Here is a 14,616-nt window from a genome sequence, read left to right as displayed (position 1 = left end):
CCAGAAGACAGAAGGAAGTAATTGCTGTTGGCTTAAGAGACCAAGAGGAAAGATAGGTCAAGTCGAATGCAAACTGGGGACTTCCCATTCAGCCAGTCTTCCAGTCTACAGAAAGTTTGAGGCCAGTTTAAAATAAAAAAACCCTAAGAAGGGACAGCAGGGAAGTTGAAGTGGCCCATCCATCTATAGTTTGATTGTTTCTCAAACTCAGGAACTCAAGATGGTATTCATGATTGTGCACCTCTTCAGTTTTTCCTCAGAACAACAATCTTGTGAGGTAGATTAGGCAGGGAATGAGCAACCAGCCCGAAGTCATCCAGTGAGCTCCAAGGCTCAGGGGAATTAGAACCTGGGTCCCCCCCCCCTCCAGTCTAGTGCTCTAACCGCTGCATCACACTGTCACCAAGCATAAGTTGTTTGGCCAAATTAAGCAGGGGCAGTGTACAGAAGGAGAAGGCGCCTATTTCTTGCTCAGGGCTATGCCAAGGGGCAGCAGGAGTTTGTGACGCTTTCACAATGACTCAATTCATTCTCCCAATTTTCTATCACAGGATATTAAGGCCCCGTAAAGCATAGTTTTCACCCAGTTTTCTCCAACATGGTGTCTTCCACATGTGTTAGACTGCAACTCACATTGCTGCCTGTGGATTATGGATGTTCTAGTCCAACACATCTGCGAGGAATGCCAGGTTGGGGAAGGCCAGCTGAAATCTTTGCTTTATTCCCCAGGGCTGCCAACTCCCCTGCTTGACCACGAGACTCAAATCCTTGCTCCAAAGGGAAAGGCCCTGAATCGAGTTCCTTGACCCCTGGATTGTTCAGCTCTGCTCTTGTGATGCTCTTTTCCCACAGGCCTCCATCCCTGGACCCTGCCTACATACCTGCCTCCTTCTGGCAGCCTCGTGATGTCACCTGTGACATCACAACAATCCATCCTTTGATCTGCCCCGTGGGATGCTGATGCCCCAGCCTCCCTCCTACGGATGCGCTTTGCCACCCCTTCTCTTCCCCAGAGGAACCTGCATGAACTTGCTCACACAAAAGACCCGGAGCTCAGGCCCGTGTTCTTAGGAGATCCTGGGCAGTGGCCTGGGGAAAGGCCTCTGCTGGGCCCTCGCCAGGCCCATGTCAACCCAGGACATCACAGCTGGGCTGGGGCAGCGCAAGGCAGCTTCACCTGTTTCTGTACCAAAAGTGTTCAATCGAAAATGCCCCTTGGGGCGTTTAAAGGACAAGCGCTCTGCCTACTGCAGCGTAACCAGACTCGGAAATCGGCCTTCCACCTCCTCCGGAAAGTGCTGATTCCTGCACACAGGATAACTGATCGTCATCATCCCAAGGACCTTGCCAGGAGCAGCTCAGCGATATGGTTATCTGAACCTTGCCCTTCCTGTCCTTTTCTCTCCTTGCTGCACTTGGACTGCCGACTCAGGACAGTTGCCTATTACCAGTTTTAAAATGATGACGATAATACATTTCTTAGATTTACATCTCTTTTTCTCAAACAAACAAAAGACTTCAGGCTGCTTACGCTGCACTTTAAACATTTAAAATGTGTAACAGCTGCAACATTTATCCATTAAAATAAACATCTACACGCAACATCTACCCATTAAAATACTATCCATAAACTAAAATAGAGCTGCCCCATAAATCACGAAGGGTGAACCTCAATGACTCAACTGATGCAAGGAACAGTCCAACCCCACTGAATGAATAGAGGCTTGAGGCAAGAAAGATGACAGCACTGGCACCTGGCGGCCCATGCCGGGAGCCACCACTAAGAAGGTCTTCCTTGTTCCTAGCCTGTGAACTTTCCTTGGAAGGGGGCATCGGATGCCAATTGCAGGCTGAAAAGAGTGGTCGATCAGCTGTTCTGAGCTGTCCCGGGCTTTCACACCAGCAGGGCCCTTCCTGATCTGGTTTTGCGACAATACCTGCTTCTCCCCAGCTCCAAGGAGCAGTCATGGAAGGAGGCCTTCCCGACTAGAAGTCATGCAGGAGCGAGAGAGAGAGAGAGGCCACTCAGAGAGCCTGTTGAGTCATTCAGCGGCTATAAATTTATAAATAAATAAAAGGGATGAAGCCATATCCTCATGATACAGTAGGGAGGGGTGGGGGCTAGACAGTTTATGCTGTTTAAAAAGAAATCGCACCGTTACTAGTTCCGCGAATACTGTCTGTTATGTATGTTTTGGACCACCCCTTCCAGAATTCCTGACCCTTGGCAATGCTGGGTTAGGCTAATGGTGGGTGACGTACGAAATGTCTGGAGAGCGCCAGGCTGGGGAAGGCTGGAGAAGGGCATCCAGAGATGGCTCACAGGCTGCAGTTCTCCTTGGCCTGTGGGCAACAACCAGAACAGCTAGAGAGAGCCAGTGAGAGCCAGTGTGGTGTGGTGTGGTGTGGTGGTCAATAGTGCCAGACTGGGACTCGGGAGATCCCCATAATGTCCATGGGGGTGACTTAGGGCCAAACACTGCCTCTTAGCCTAACACACCTCACAGGGCTATTGGCTGTTGTTGAAGACAGGATGGAAAGGAGCAGTATCAGTGCAATGCGAAAATAAGAAGAGGGAAATGCTGTGCCTTTTTCCTTGCGCTTGGTTGGGCACAGTTTGTGGCTCAGTTTAGAAAAAGATCAAGGAAAAGTTTGCTGTCTTCTCGCACTCTCTCGTATCTACATCTATCCATCCATCCATCCTGCCCTTAAAGGTGGGGACTTGAACCCCTTTCAGCCTGAGGGCCAAATTCTACTTTGTAGGAATTTTGGGAAGTTGTAGTCCCAGCTTGTTGTTGGAAGACAGAGCGGCAGAGCCAGAATGCATATGGTAGATTTAAAAGTTCTTGTTGATGCCAGCGACTAAGCCTTAGAAAAGGGATTTCAGAATAGGAGGAAGACTCCACAAAACCCAGGAAATCACTAAATGGTTACTGGTTGTGGAAAAGGGGATGTGGAGCCATGGGAAGGAGATGTGGCCATCTTGGGAGTGCCAGAAGGTTTGCTTTTGCCCCCAAACCTGAGGATTTGCTTCTTTGCCTTAATAGAAATGGCTGAACAAGGGAAGAGTCAATCGTTTGAGAGGCCATGTGAAGAAAAAACATATTCCAACAATCCTTAAAAATATAAAGATCAGTTATTTAGTGCAAACAGCATTTTCATTTTATTACCAGTGGTGAAATATAGAAACTAAGCAAAAACCCAACCAAAAAATAAATTAAGAAAAAAAAAAAACACCCCAAAACCCTATGTGGGCCTAGGATTGCAATGTAAGATAGATTTTTTTTAAAGTACAGCTTGAAGGAAAGCTTTGATGGAACTTTAAAACCAAGATAATAAAATAACAGACATGCTTGAGAGCACAAATCTAAATTTCATCTGGAAGAGGGAGGAAATTGTACTGAATTCTATAGGAATTTCTCCTGACAGGCACAATCCCTTTAATTGGGCTGAACTGCACTTTCTGAACAAAAGTAGGCGCACACCCACTCTCTGCACGATTCATAGCCGTAACTTGGAGGAGCTTTTGTATGTAACCACCTCTTGTCTGCACGCACCGGGCAAATTCTGCAGTGTCCCCAGCATGACATTATCTGTAGGCCTGGGATGGGAAATCTGTATTCTTCCAGCAGTTACTGGGTAATAATAGCAATAATAATAATTGTGACTATAGGCCTCACCATCACTGGCTACTATGCTTCCGGGGGCTGATGGGAATTTCAGTTTGGTTGCTTTCCAGCCCCTTCCCCCTATGGAGGGAGTGGGTTGTGGGGGGGCTCACTAGAAGCTCACAAGCCACATGAGCTGGCTTGGTGGGCCAGAGATTCCTTATCCGTGCTTTAACTGGAGATACCAGAGATCAGGTCTCAAACCGTCTGCAGGGCAATCGTGTGCACTACCACTGAGCTATGGGGGGGATACTTGGCAGTGCCGTTCCCTTCTTGGGTAGATGGTTTGTGAAGCCAAACCTTTCCCGGCCACCTCAACAAGCAAGGGGCTCCACGTGAGAGAGCTAGTCTGTCTGAGGCCAGGCAGGGCCTTCACGTTCAAGAATGACCCCTCAAACAGAGTCGCGCTGCTTGTGGGTACATCATTCCTTGCTCCTTTCTCACTGTGTGCCCCTCACACGTTCAGGGGCCAGCACTCTCGCAGCTGAAGCGCTTGGCTGAGACGGCAGAAGCTAGCCTCAGGCTGGGGTGAGCTTTGAAGCAGGAGAATTTCAACCCATCTTACTTAGCATTCCCGCTGCACCAGCCCAGCGCTTATTAAGAGCAGAAAAGCTCCACAGGCAGTGTGGCCCCGATGGGACTGCTTCTTCAAATGCACCCTCTCTCTTTCTCTCTCCCTCTATATATATCTCAGAGATGAAAACAAATTTACAGAGATCAAAGAGACTAACTAATCCATTGTTTGAGGTGCAAAAAAAGCAAGCTGCCTGCCACCTCTCTCTTCCGCAGAATCTTTTCTAGAGCAGTTGCCATTCCTCGCTTTTTAAGTTTGTTCATCATACAGCCAAATTACTCTTTCTGACTTCATCTTAAATATCTTCTTGGAACTTTTAGAGGCATGGGAAGGCTTCCTCCATTTGATTTTGGATAAGAAATGGGCACAGCGCAGAAGGCTCTGAGATCAGCCTCTAGGCCTTTGAGACCGCCGCTTCTATCATCCCCAGCCATCATGCCCACTGGTGATCGTAAGAACTGTAATGCAATACATGTGGAGGTCTCCAGTTTGGGCAAGCTATTTTAGATAAACAGCACTATTCTCAAGACATATTGCACCAGAATGGTAATTGCGCTGTATAAATGGTGCACGTACACAATGGCCGTGTTCAGATAGCACAGCAAGCCATGGTGGGGGTTTGTACCATTGTTGGTATGTTGTGATGTCTGAACCCAGCCATGGTATTTCACCATGGGTTAAGCGTCTAGAAACCATGATAAGAAACAATGGTTTGTTTATAGCTTCTCTGTACCGCAATGGCTTGTCCTGTTTTCCGAACCCAAGATCATGGTTTTCATGGCCTTGGCACACAACTACCACAGAGTGTCCTGGGAAGAGTGACAGCTGCAGGAGCCACTCCAGCCATCCAGCCTCCATGCGTGGGCCAATGAGAAAGAAGCAGCTGACATAGGCAGGGAGGGGATACAGTGGCTGAGGGGACACATTCCAGTAGTGGGAGGACTAACCAGGTAGGAAGAAAACCACAATGAAGTAGCAACCATGTGATTGTCAGGTAGATCATAATCAAAAACTGCAGATCTTGGTAACCACACCAGTCGTTTGCTTGTTTCAGATGAAAAGTCACAGTGAAACGGTGTAACTTAGTGCCTAGTCAGAGGGTTGTTCTGGGACATGGGAAATCCGGGTTCAGCCATGGAGCTCATTGGATAGCTTGGGTCAAGTCGCAGGCTCTCAGCCCAGCCTCGCCCACCGGGTTGTTGCAAGTATGAAGTGCAGAGAAGGAGGGGATGCTGTGGCAGCCGCAGAGACTGACTGCTTTGCCTTGGCCTATCTTTGAGCTGCGACTATAAATGCTCTTCCGGTTTGAGTATTTTTGATCTCCATATTCTTAAGGCTTTTATTTCTGTTGTCCTTTTTTGTATGCATTGTGGTTTTTAAATTTGCGGGTTTTAAATCTGGGGAGATTTTAGCATAAAGGGTGACTCCTCTCAAGGCTCATTAAGAAATAAAGAACTGCCAAAACAGAGTTACAAAAATTGTTGTATTTTAAATGGTTGCATTTAACGAAATAATGTCTTTAACACAAAAAAGCTAACATGCAATTCTTTGTAATGTTTCCTTTTTTATTTAACCATTGCTTTTTAAAAAGCTCTTTCCTGTGTTGATTTATCCATTATTATGGGGAAAATGCTTTTCTGGCCAGGTCATTTCAGCAGTTTTGTCCCATATTTAAGGAGTAGCGATTCTTGACCTGCTCACTCAGGTTGAAATTTGAGGCCTTTTGTGAAATGTGAAGCCTGAGCCAAATAGCTGCCCTGTGATGAGCCCTGTTCGGTGGGTCCCTGCTGGATCTGGGCCCTCAGCAAGTGCCCAGTCATGCCTGACCTTGGCCCAGTGAGATGGGGAGCATGCAGAGGTGGGGATCAGCCAGCCAGACTTGATTAAGCAATTAATAAATGCCTGCTGGCTAAGCGGCCGTTGCGTTTACCAAGTTAGCATGGGGTTGGGAATGGCTTTTTCTCACAGTGAGTAAGTTCCACCAACTGGACGTGCTTGAGGCTGCTGGCAGGAAAAGGTTGTGCAACTGATGCTCTGTGCAACTGTGTAGCATGTGCCATGATTCAGACTGCAAGACCCCACTGGCTGCAGACGTTCTTGTCAAAATGCTGCAGTCAACTCATGGGAAACACAGGTGGAACATTTCTGATCGTGCTGTTTCCTTCCTCACTGAAGCAAAAAATTAACCGAGCTTCTCTTGTGAAGGTAAAAAACGTGAACGTGCCGGCGACTCACTTCGTGGGGTGTGTGTGCGTGCTATTTTTATTCTTAAAATTTCCATTGTAAAAGAGGCCGAGGGAGCATTGCATACAAAACAGCCCAGGCTGTGGGACTGTCTACTGGTCACAAAGAGGTCATGGCCTACATCAAAAGGAACAGGAGCAAGAATATGCAAAATACCAGTTTATTGTTGTTTAAAACTCTTACAACATGTAACAAGTTCTAAGGCAAATCTAAGGAAGACTGAGTAACGGGAAAAACTGGGAAAAGCCTAGAAACTGTTGATAGTTGGAGGGAAATAGGTGGGTCCAAGGAGACTGGCATGGCCCTCTGGGGATGTGGCTGCTTGGGTCCGAGGTTTCCCATGGCTGCTCCAGGGCACTGTGGGAAAATTGAATGGATGCTGCAGCCACCCGTCAAGGTCTTTCCCAGAAGTCTCCTCAGTCCCAAAGCTGACCCTGGGAAGCCGTTCTAGGTTTCCCTGGCTTGTGATGTGCTGCTGTTCGTTGCACATGTTCTTGTGCTTAAAGATAAAGCGGTATTCAATGCTGTGATTCCCATTTGCCATCTGTAGAGTTGCCATGCTGACACAGGTTTACCTCAACGAGAACTAGACCCTTGTCTATGCCTGCGGTTGGGCTCAAAGGCATGCCTTTTTAATAACGTTTTGCAGTCGTCATATAAAAAACAAACACTTCTACTGTCAAATAGGCAGTGGGGTCTGGAAAGCGCAATGGCTTGGCTCGGGAACAGAGTGTAGGCTTTATGCTCATATTCTGAGAAAAGTGTTCTAGAAATCACTCAACACCATTCATATTCTTTTCAGACTAAAGAAAAGTCTGGGAATCATGAGGCTTTGGACAGAGTGTATATAAATGTGTGTCCTTAAGGTAGCACAAATCATTTTGTCATTTCTGCAGCAACATGGTGACAGCTCTGGAAACATACAAAGGAAACAAATCCCATCAGGATTTTTCCTGCTTTCCCCCTGATGGATCAGACCAGCGCAGTGAGATAATCACAGCAAGAGATTCTGCTGGGAAGGCGTTCTCTGCCCACACAGATAAAGTATATACCCTTCAGCATTTTAAAGTGGAAATAGCTGAATACTTGTGAAATGAAAAGACAGCCAACTGTTGCGATGGAGGAAGTGTGTGTATTAGCCCATCTTGGGAGACGTACAGTGTACACGACATTTCCAGCATACGCCTGTGCAATAGTCTGGTACTCCGATTTGCCCCAGCACAAGTCCCGTTAGGGTCAAAGGAACTTAATGCAAGGTGTAAACTTGCGCTCTGAATTCTGTGCATCTTTATTCATAGTATACAGGAATTTAGTGGGATACCCATGTGAGCATTTTTTTTTGACTAAAAGGGTATTGGTTTTAATGGGAAATGACTTTAAAAATAATCTTTTAAAAATCTTGATCGCATGGCTAATTATTGCTATACTGAGTTCTTTGGAATGTAGTCCTTTTCAAGTTTAGACAGGAAAAATGGCCTACAGCTTCAGCTGTTGGCTTTATGTCTAAACATGTGTAGGATTCCTTTCAAAAAAATGGTGTGTGTAAGGAAAAGGTTTAGAAACTGGGTGGAAAAAATCAGTGATTAAAAAAAAAAAATTGGATTTTTTTTTACTTAAATCAGATGTTTTTATTTAAATTGGATATTTTAAATAAAATGCTTTTGAGGAAAAATCTATCTGAAGATCATTTTCTATTTAGGTTATTCATAATCAAATGAAAGGTTATTCAAAGGTTATTCATCATGAATCCAACAAATAGGATTAGTTTTTAATCATGTAGCATGAAGCTGTATAATCTTGCAATGTTTAATTTTTTTGGTAAATGGATTCCATTTATCTAGTCACAATGCCATGCTCTTCCAGAGATTTCTGTAAGATTACTGGGCAGTTTTTCTGTCTAGAAAATATTATCATAGTTGCTTGGTTTTACAGTTCTCAAAACTGGATTTGTGTCTGCAAAGATCACAAACTTCTAATCCACAGCAAAAATGTTATAAACTTAACATACAGAGCTGAGGAAAGACCTTAATCCCATTGTTCCTTTGCAAGTCTATGTACACAGGATCAAACCCTTACCTCTTTAGTGCTAAGCTTCAAAAAAAGCAATGAATAGAAGATTGTTGGGAGCAGAATAGATCTGCAGGAGAAGCTAAGTGTGAGGAGCTGGGGCAGCTGGCAGCAAAAATGAAAGTGAACCCTTTTAAGCAGCCTCCTCCACAAGTCTTTGCATCTGTTTGCAAATACCCTAAGATTTATCATATTATTCTTTCCCTGGAGGAGAAAACCTGTAACAGTAGCAGACTGTAAGAGACCCAGTTTGGGAATATTTTAATGAAGTTCCTCTACTAAGGGGTAACACAGGCAGGCAGGCAAATGATGTAAAAATCATGATTTAAATCTATCCTTACTGCATCGTGATTTAAATCCAATCCACCTTGTTTAGAAATCCCTATTATTGTTATATCACACCTCCGTCCCAGCTTTCTTCTCCTTGCAAGGGGCCCAAGGCGGCTTGCAAGGTTTCCCTCCTCTCCTTTTCAGCTTCAGAACAACCACCCTGTGAGGTAGGCGAAGCTCGACGTCACCCGCAGGAGGGTCACGGCTAAGCAGATGAGCACCCAGGTCTCCGGAGTCCCGGTCTAGCAATACACCCCGCTAGATATTCTTAGTCATAGTCTTTCCAGTGCACACCCAAGATTTTCAGGCTGGGGCGAGTCGGATTGCTTCCACCCTAGGCTATTTGCAGCGGTTTGCTCAGCCAGTTTGGGGCGTGGAGCTCGAGAACGAAATCCCCCCTCTCCGTCCTTTTCCTCGTTTTCCTAAGAAGGAAACAGCGAACATTTTCCGACTTTCGAGCAACACCAGCTAAAACTTCCTCCTCGCGCCCGCCCACCTCGCTTTTTCCACTTAGGCGCGGGAACGAGAACCATGGACTGCTCCCGCCTCCCCGGTCATGCATTCGTTTTAATTCTTTGCTTGCCGCGCCCAGCGAGCATGCGCAGTAGTGTGGCCACTGCCGCCGCCGCCGCCACAGCGAGCGCCCTGCCGCACAGCAACTGGCGGTCAGGGCTGCGCCTCCCGGTGCATCCGGGTCACTGGCACGCACGCGCGTGACGCACGCCCGGCGGCGCTGTCGTCGTCTCCTCCTCCTCGGCAGCCTCGGCAGCCTGGTCCCCGCGGGCGGCCCCGACGCTGCTGTCGCTACTGTTGCCCTCGACGGTCCCTCCCCTTGGCTTCGGGGGAGGGGGCAGCGCGGTGAGTGCTCCCGAGAAAAGGTCGGGGTGGGGGAATGGGGAAGACCCCCTCAGAAAGCCTCCTCGTGGCCCCCCGCCCCTTCCTCCCCTCGCGGGCGCGTTCTGTGGAACCGCCTCGCCCCTCCCCCTCGGCACATGGGCCGCCCCCCCGGGGTCCTCTGCCCGCGCGCGCCTCTCGCGCCGTCTCCATGGAAACGCTCCCTCGCCCCTCCTCCCCCGCCTTCCTGCGGCCCTTCCCTTCCACGTGGGTCTGTTTCGGGTTTCTCGCGTCTCGTGGCTGCGGCCGCCGCGCGTTGCTCTTTGCCTTTGGCCTGCCCGGTTTTTCCAAGCGAGCGGTGGCTTTTCGAAAAAATGCGCCCTTATCTAGCGCCTCTCTTCCCAGCTCTGCGGCCCCCTCTTCCCGGCTCTCATCCACCCGGTTACCTGTTGCACACCCGCATTCCGTTACACTAGTGTGTTTTTGCAAAGCGCCCAGAGTGCTTGGGCCGCAGGGTAGTCTGGAAATGGAATATGGAAATGAAAGAAAACGATAAGCAGCTATGCTGGATTAGGCCAAAAGTCCATTTAGAGCAGCGTTCCGTTCACACACTGGCTGTGCACTTGCCACATGCTGGACACCAGCGCAGCTGCATCCTCGACCAAGTTTCCTAGCAACTAGTGTACATAGGTGTCCTTCCAACAGGACTGGTAGGCAATGTTAGCTTTCTCCTCCATGAATTTGTCCAATCCCCTTTTAGAACTATCCAAATTGGTGGCAAAAGGAAGCAGATGCCAAAGATTGATTATGCTCTAATAGAAGAAGCCAAGCCCTTCCTTTATTAGCCCTGATTATCATAGTACTCATTTACTAGTTATCTGTTACTTCTGTGTGGACCCAGACTGCTCTTTGCTCTCTATAGTTGTGGGATCTCCCATTTCTTGATAGTTCATCTTAATAATGTGCTTCCTGTACCTACCCAGAGTTTCTTCTCCTCATCCAATTAGGAGTGTATGCTAAATCAGACCTTTGGTTCACCTAGTTTCACTTTTGTCGACAATAACTGGTAGGATTACAGGCTTCTCTGAACTTTCTAAGGCTTATCTCGAGATTCCAGGAATTGAACCTTGCATCTTTTGCATGTAAAGCAGGTGTGCTGCTACTGATCTGCAAACTTCCCTATACAAACCTTTATTTTCAGTCCAGTATGGCCTCTCCCCTTTTTGAGCCCAGCCACAAGTTCTTCAATTGCAATCCTGCCCACTTCCCTCCATTCTTGCAAAGGTCACCTCTTTTTCTTGAGCAATCATAATTGCTTCCTCCTGGATAGTCTGTGATTCCCCACAGGCGAGCTCGTTCCCGTCTTCTTCTTCCCTCTTGTTTCCGTGTGAATTTTGTCAAGTAGCCCCTTCACTTTCCATGGCTGCTTAAGCGCCTCCTCTTGCCCATGGTTGGTTGTTCCCTTTCTTCAAAACTGTAGTTCTCTTGATCTTTTTGTGTAGTTGTGCCACTTGTCTTCTGCAAAGTGCCCCCCCCCCAACTCCAGGAAGATCTGATCACCCTATTTTGGTATTTTCTGTGTGAACTTTTTACCTACTGCTCAACTTTAACATGAGCTTGGTTTTCGTCTGTACAAAAGCTTCCCTACACAGATATGAACCCAGCTCTTTCTTACAGTTCACTAACATTACAACAGTACACTTCCTTTCCCCTGAACTCCAGGGTAACCGTGCCGCTCCATCCAACCGTACCCCAGTTCCATTTTTCTGTAGTTGTCAGTGCGCACACACCTTCTTCATGTCATTTCGACCCATCTCCTTACCATTCCAGTCCCTTTTAATGATACTATTTGTAGTCTTGTATCTTCTCACTAGCACACTCCATTGATAAAGTAGAACTCAGTTCAGAACGAACACGCACAGAATTTGGCTGCATGCCCCTTACTAAACTCAAGGGAGATCTGACCCAGTCCTTCCTCTTTCCAGGCTGCATTTCTGATAATAAACAGAGCCTTATCTGTTGTCTCCATCCCTGATACATCCTTGCTTGCATGAATTTTCCAGTAATATCTTTCTCAAGGCTTCTTTCTATTCCATTTTCATATGTTGGTTTCACCATCTCTTGTACTTGTCCCATACGTATCTACCTATTTATTTTTTGCTACCTCTTCTTATTTATACTAAATTTAGGTGCATCTGATTTCAGCTCAGGTGCTATAATATGTATGGGGAACTGCATAGTGCTGTATAAATTAACTGTCCGAAAACATTGCCTCAAGCTCTCCAGGTACCTTTGTTTAGTACTGGAAGTTTGAGTGATGTTTAAGAGGCCAAATCCATGTGTAGCCTCTTGCTGTTAAAACATGGGACAGTGTCACATGGGCTAGTTTTATCACTGGCCATTGGGGCAGTAACTTGGTGTCTATCTGATGTAAGGACCAAACAGACAGCGTGCCTTGGGGAGAGAGCTATGTGGCAATTCTTACGGCGAGACTAGTAGACCAGATAGACTTTGCTTGGATCTAGCAAGTCAGTTCTGTGCTGCTTCAGATTCTGACTTGCGCCACTGTTACATATAAATTAACAAAGTCAAAGCCTTTCTTATTCAGGAAGTCCCTGAGTTATGAACATCTGATTTACAAACAACCTGTACTTACGAATGAACTGCCATAAACGCTATTAATTTTAAAAATTACTTCAGAAAATTGTCATCACTATAGAGGGAGGAAATGAAAGGGGAGCGAGGGAAGCCCTCCAAAGCATGCCTTCCTGCCCTGCTCATCCCTGAGAAGGAAATCCCTCTGGCATTTCCTTGTTGCAAAGAGGAGGCACTGGTGAGTTGGGGGGGGGGGCTAGAGGTATTTGCTTTTCTCCCTACTTTCACAGGGGTCCTGTGCCCCTAACCCACACAAATGTGGAAGGCCAACTGTACATGCTCCAACTTACATATAGATTCAACTTAAAGACAATTTTTTGTTTTCTCAGGGATGGAACTCATTCATAATCCAGGGAGTGCCTGTGTACAATCCAATCAGGTTCATCTACTAAAGATGCCCTACAAACATAATTGGATAAATTTATGAGAGCCAGTGTGGTGTAGTGGTTAAGAGCATGGGACTGGGACTCAGATGATCTGGGTTCTAGTTGCCGCTCGGCCATGGAACCACCTGGGTGACTTTGGGCCAGTCACAGACTCAGCCCAACCTACTTCACAGGGTTGTTGTTGTGGGGAGAAGATGGAGGAGGAGAATGATGTAAACTGCCTTGAGCCCTTTGTAGGAGAAAGGCAGGATATAAATCAATCAATCAATACATGGATAAATGTCTCACTTTTTGTCATAGGATGTTCAGCTGTTCTGCCTTACCTTTGATTCATTTGCTGAAACTGCTACTTTGACTCCTTTTGGGAACATTAGCTTATTGGTTTGGTTCTTCATTATGATGACATACCAGCAGTATTGAATGGTTTGTTGTTGGGTTAACTGCTGGATTGTTTACCACATAAATAACCCAGCACTCCAGGCTCACATGACATGTAAGCAACCTGCAAAGTAGTCAGTTGTGTATTGCTCATTAAAGCATGCCGTGGTTAGTGCATCCATGCTTTTCTGTTCTTGTATGACAGGAGAGAGTTATTTAAGTCATGAGCTGCTGTGTCGTGTGAAGTGGCTCGTTATTTTAGTTCCCCTTGCTGATTTGCATCTTGCTATATATCAGCTTTCTGCTCTTTCTCTTCCGCCATTTATTAATAGTTCAGCCTTTCATCTTTCTGCTCTCCACAACCTGTTCAGTGTCTTCCCATGGGCTCTCACCTTCCAGGGTGAGGTTAAGTCAAGGAGGAACCACTGCATCTAGGCAGCTGCTCACACACAGCCCATCTAATTATAACTAATCTTTTGTAGCTTCACTCATACTGCCAAAGATACTTTTTTTGGTACATAAGTGGATTCATATAACATATGAATCAGAAATTTTTAGCAGATCAAATCCACTTCTTCCCCTAATAGTGTGTTCATTTTCCCTTCAAGAGATGCTGAAAGATAATATTTCCTCTGCAGTGGTTGATAACATCCCTTCTGACAGAAGTTAAGTAATACTGATTTCATCATTAGTTTTGGCTCATGAAGTATCCTTTCCCTTCCAACTCATTGTCTTAGGCTCCAGGCATCTAAAAATGCATTTATTGATCTATGTAACTTTAACATTAATTTAACTTCCGTGGAGTTCAGAGGTAGGATAATCGACAGGCTCATGCTTGGGGCCACATGTGGTACCTTTCAGTATTCTTTGGGAGTTTGGGGACAGCATAATGCTTTGCATGTAGAAGGTTCCAAAATCATTCCCTGGCATATTCAGTTCACAGGATGTCAAGTGGCAGAGCTGGGAAGGATTTTTACATGTTACCTAGTAGAGCGGCTGCCAGTTCACGCACACAAGTGCTAGGTTGAATTGACCTGCGTCTGTATAAGTCAGCTTCAGAATTTGATGCTGGCTTGTTAAATTTGATGGTAGTGCCTGTAAAGAAATTATATCTTTCTTCTGGTCTGCATGTTGTAGTTCTGACTCTTCAGTGATGTGTTTTGTTTCTTAAGGACTACAGCCTCTTGCTTCATTAGTCTTTTTTCTAAGTGGGATACCATTTCCCCCTAATTAACTTATTTTCTTTAAAAAATAAGGTAACATTTTAAAGAAAAAATTAGTTGGTTGTACAGTACATAATTTCATTATTAATTTCTGCCTTCTTTTATAGGTAATGTGAATAATACCTTTCATCTTAGGCCAGTATACATAAATAGAGAATAATAAATATCTAACAACTGAATAATCAAGTGGCTGTAAGTTTTGCCTCCAGTTCAGGTGTCCTGATAACCAGAAGAGAGAAGCTGTGTAATTCAGAATT

General features: G+C 45.9%; 1 protein-coding gene across 4 annotated transcripts in view; it reads left to right on the top strand.

Annotated features, from left to right (window-relative positions):
* The window catches only part of CYRIB (CYFIP related Rac1 interactor B), a 75,623-nt gene that overhangs the window by 13,864 nt on the left and 47,143 nt on the right, over positions 1 to 14,616 (top strand). For 2 of the 4 annotated variants that reach the window (XM_044450407.1, XM_044450408.1), the window contains exon 1: positions 9,622 to 9,741. The exons of the other annotated variants lie outside the window; for them this stretch is intronic. The gene's annotated coding sequence lies outside the window, so the exon portion shown is untranslated. Of the gene's footprint in view, positions 1 to 9,621; positions 9,742 to 14,616 lie in introns of those variants that run through there. 4 annotated transcript variants of the gene reach the window in all.

Source organism: Varanus komodoensis, unplaced genomic scaffold, assembly GCF_004798865.1.
Source record: "Varanus komodoensis strain SLA01 unplaced genomic scaffold, ASM479886v1 scaffold66, whole genome shotgun sequence".
In the NCBI taxonomy this organism is placed as follows: Eukaryota; Metazoa; Chordata; class Lepidosauria; order Squamata; family Varanidae; genus Varanus; species Varanus komodoensis.
Note: the sequence above shows the minus strand (reverse complement) of the source record. Positions and strands in the feature narration are given on the sequence as shown.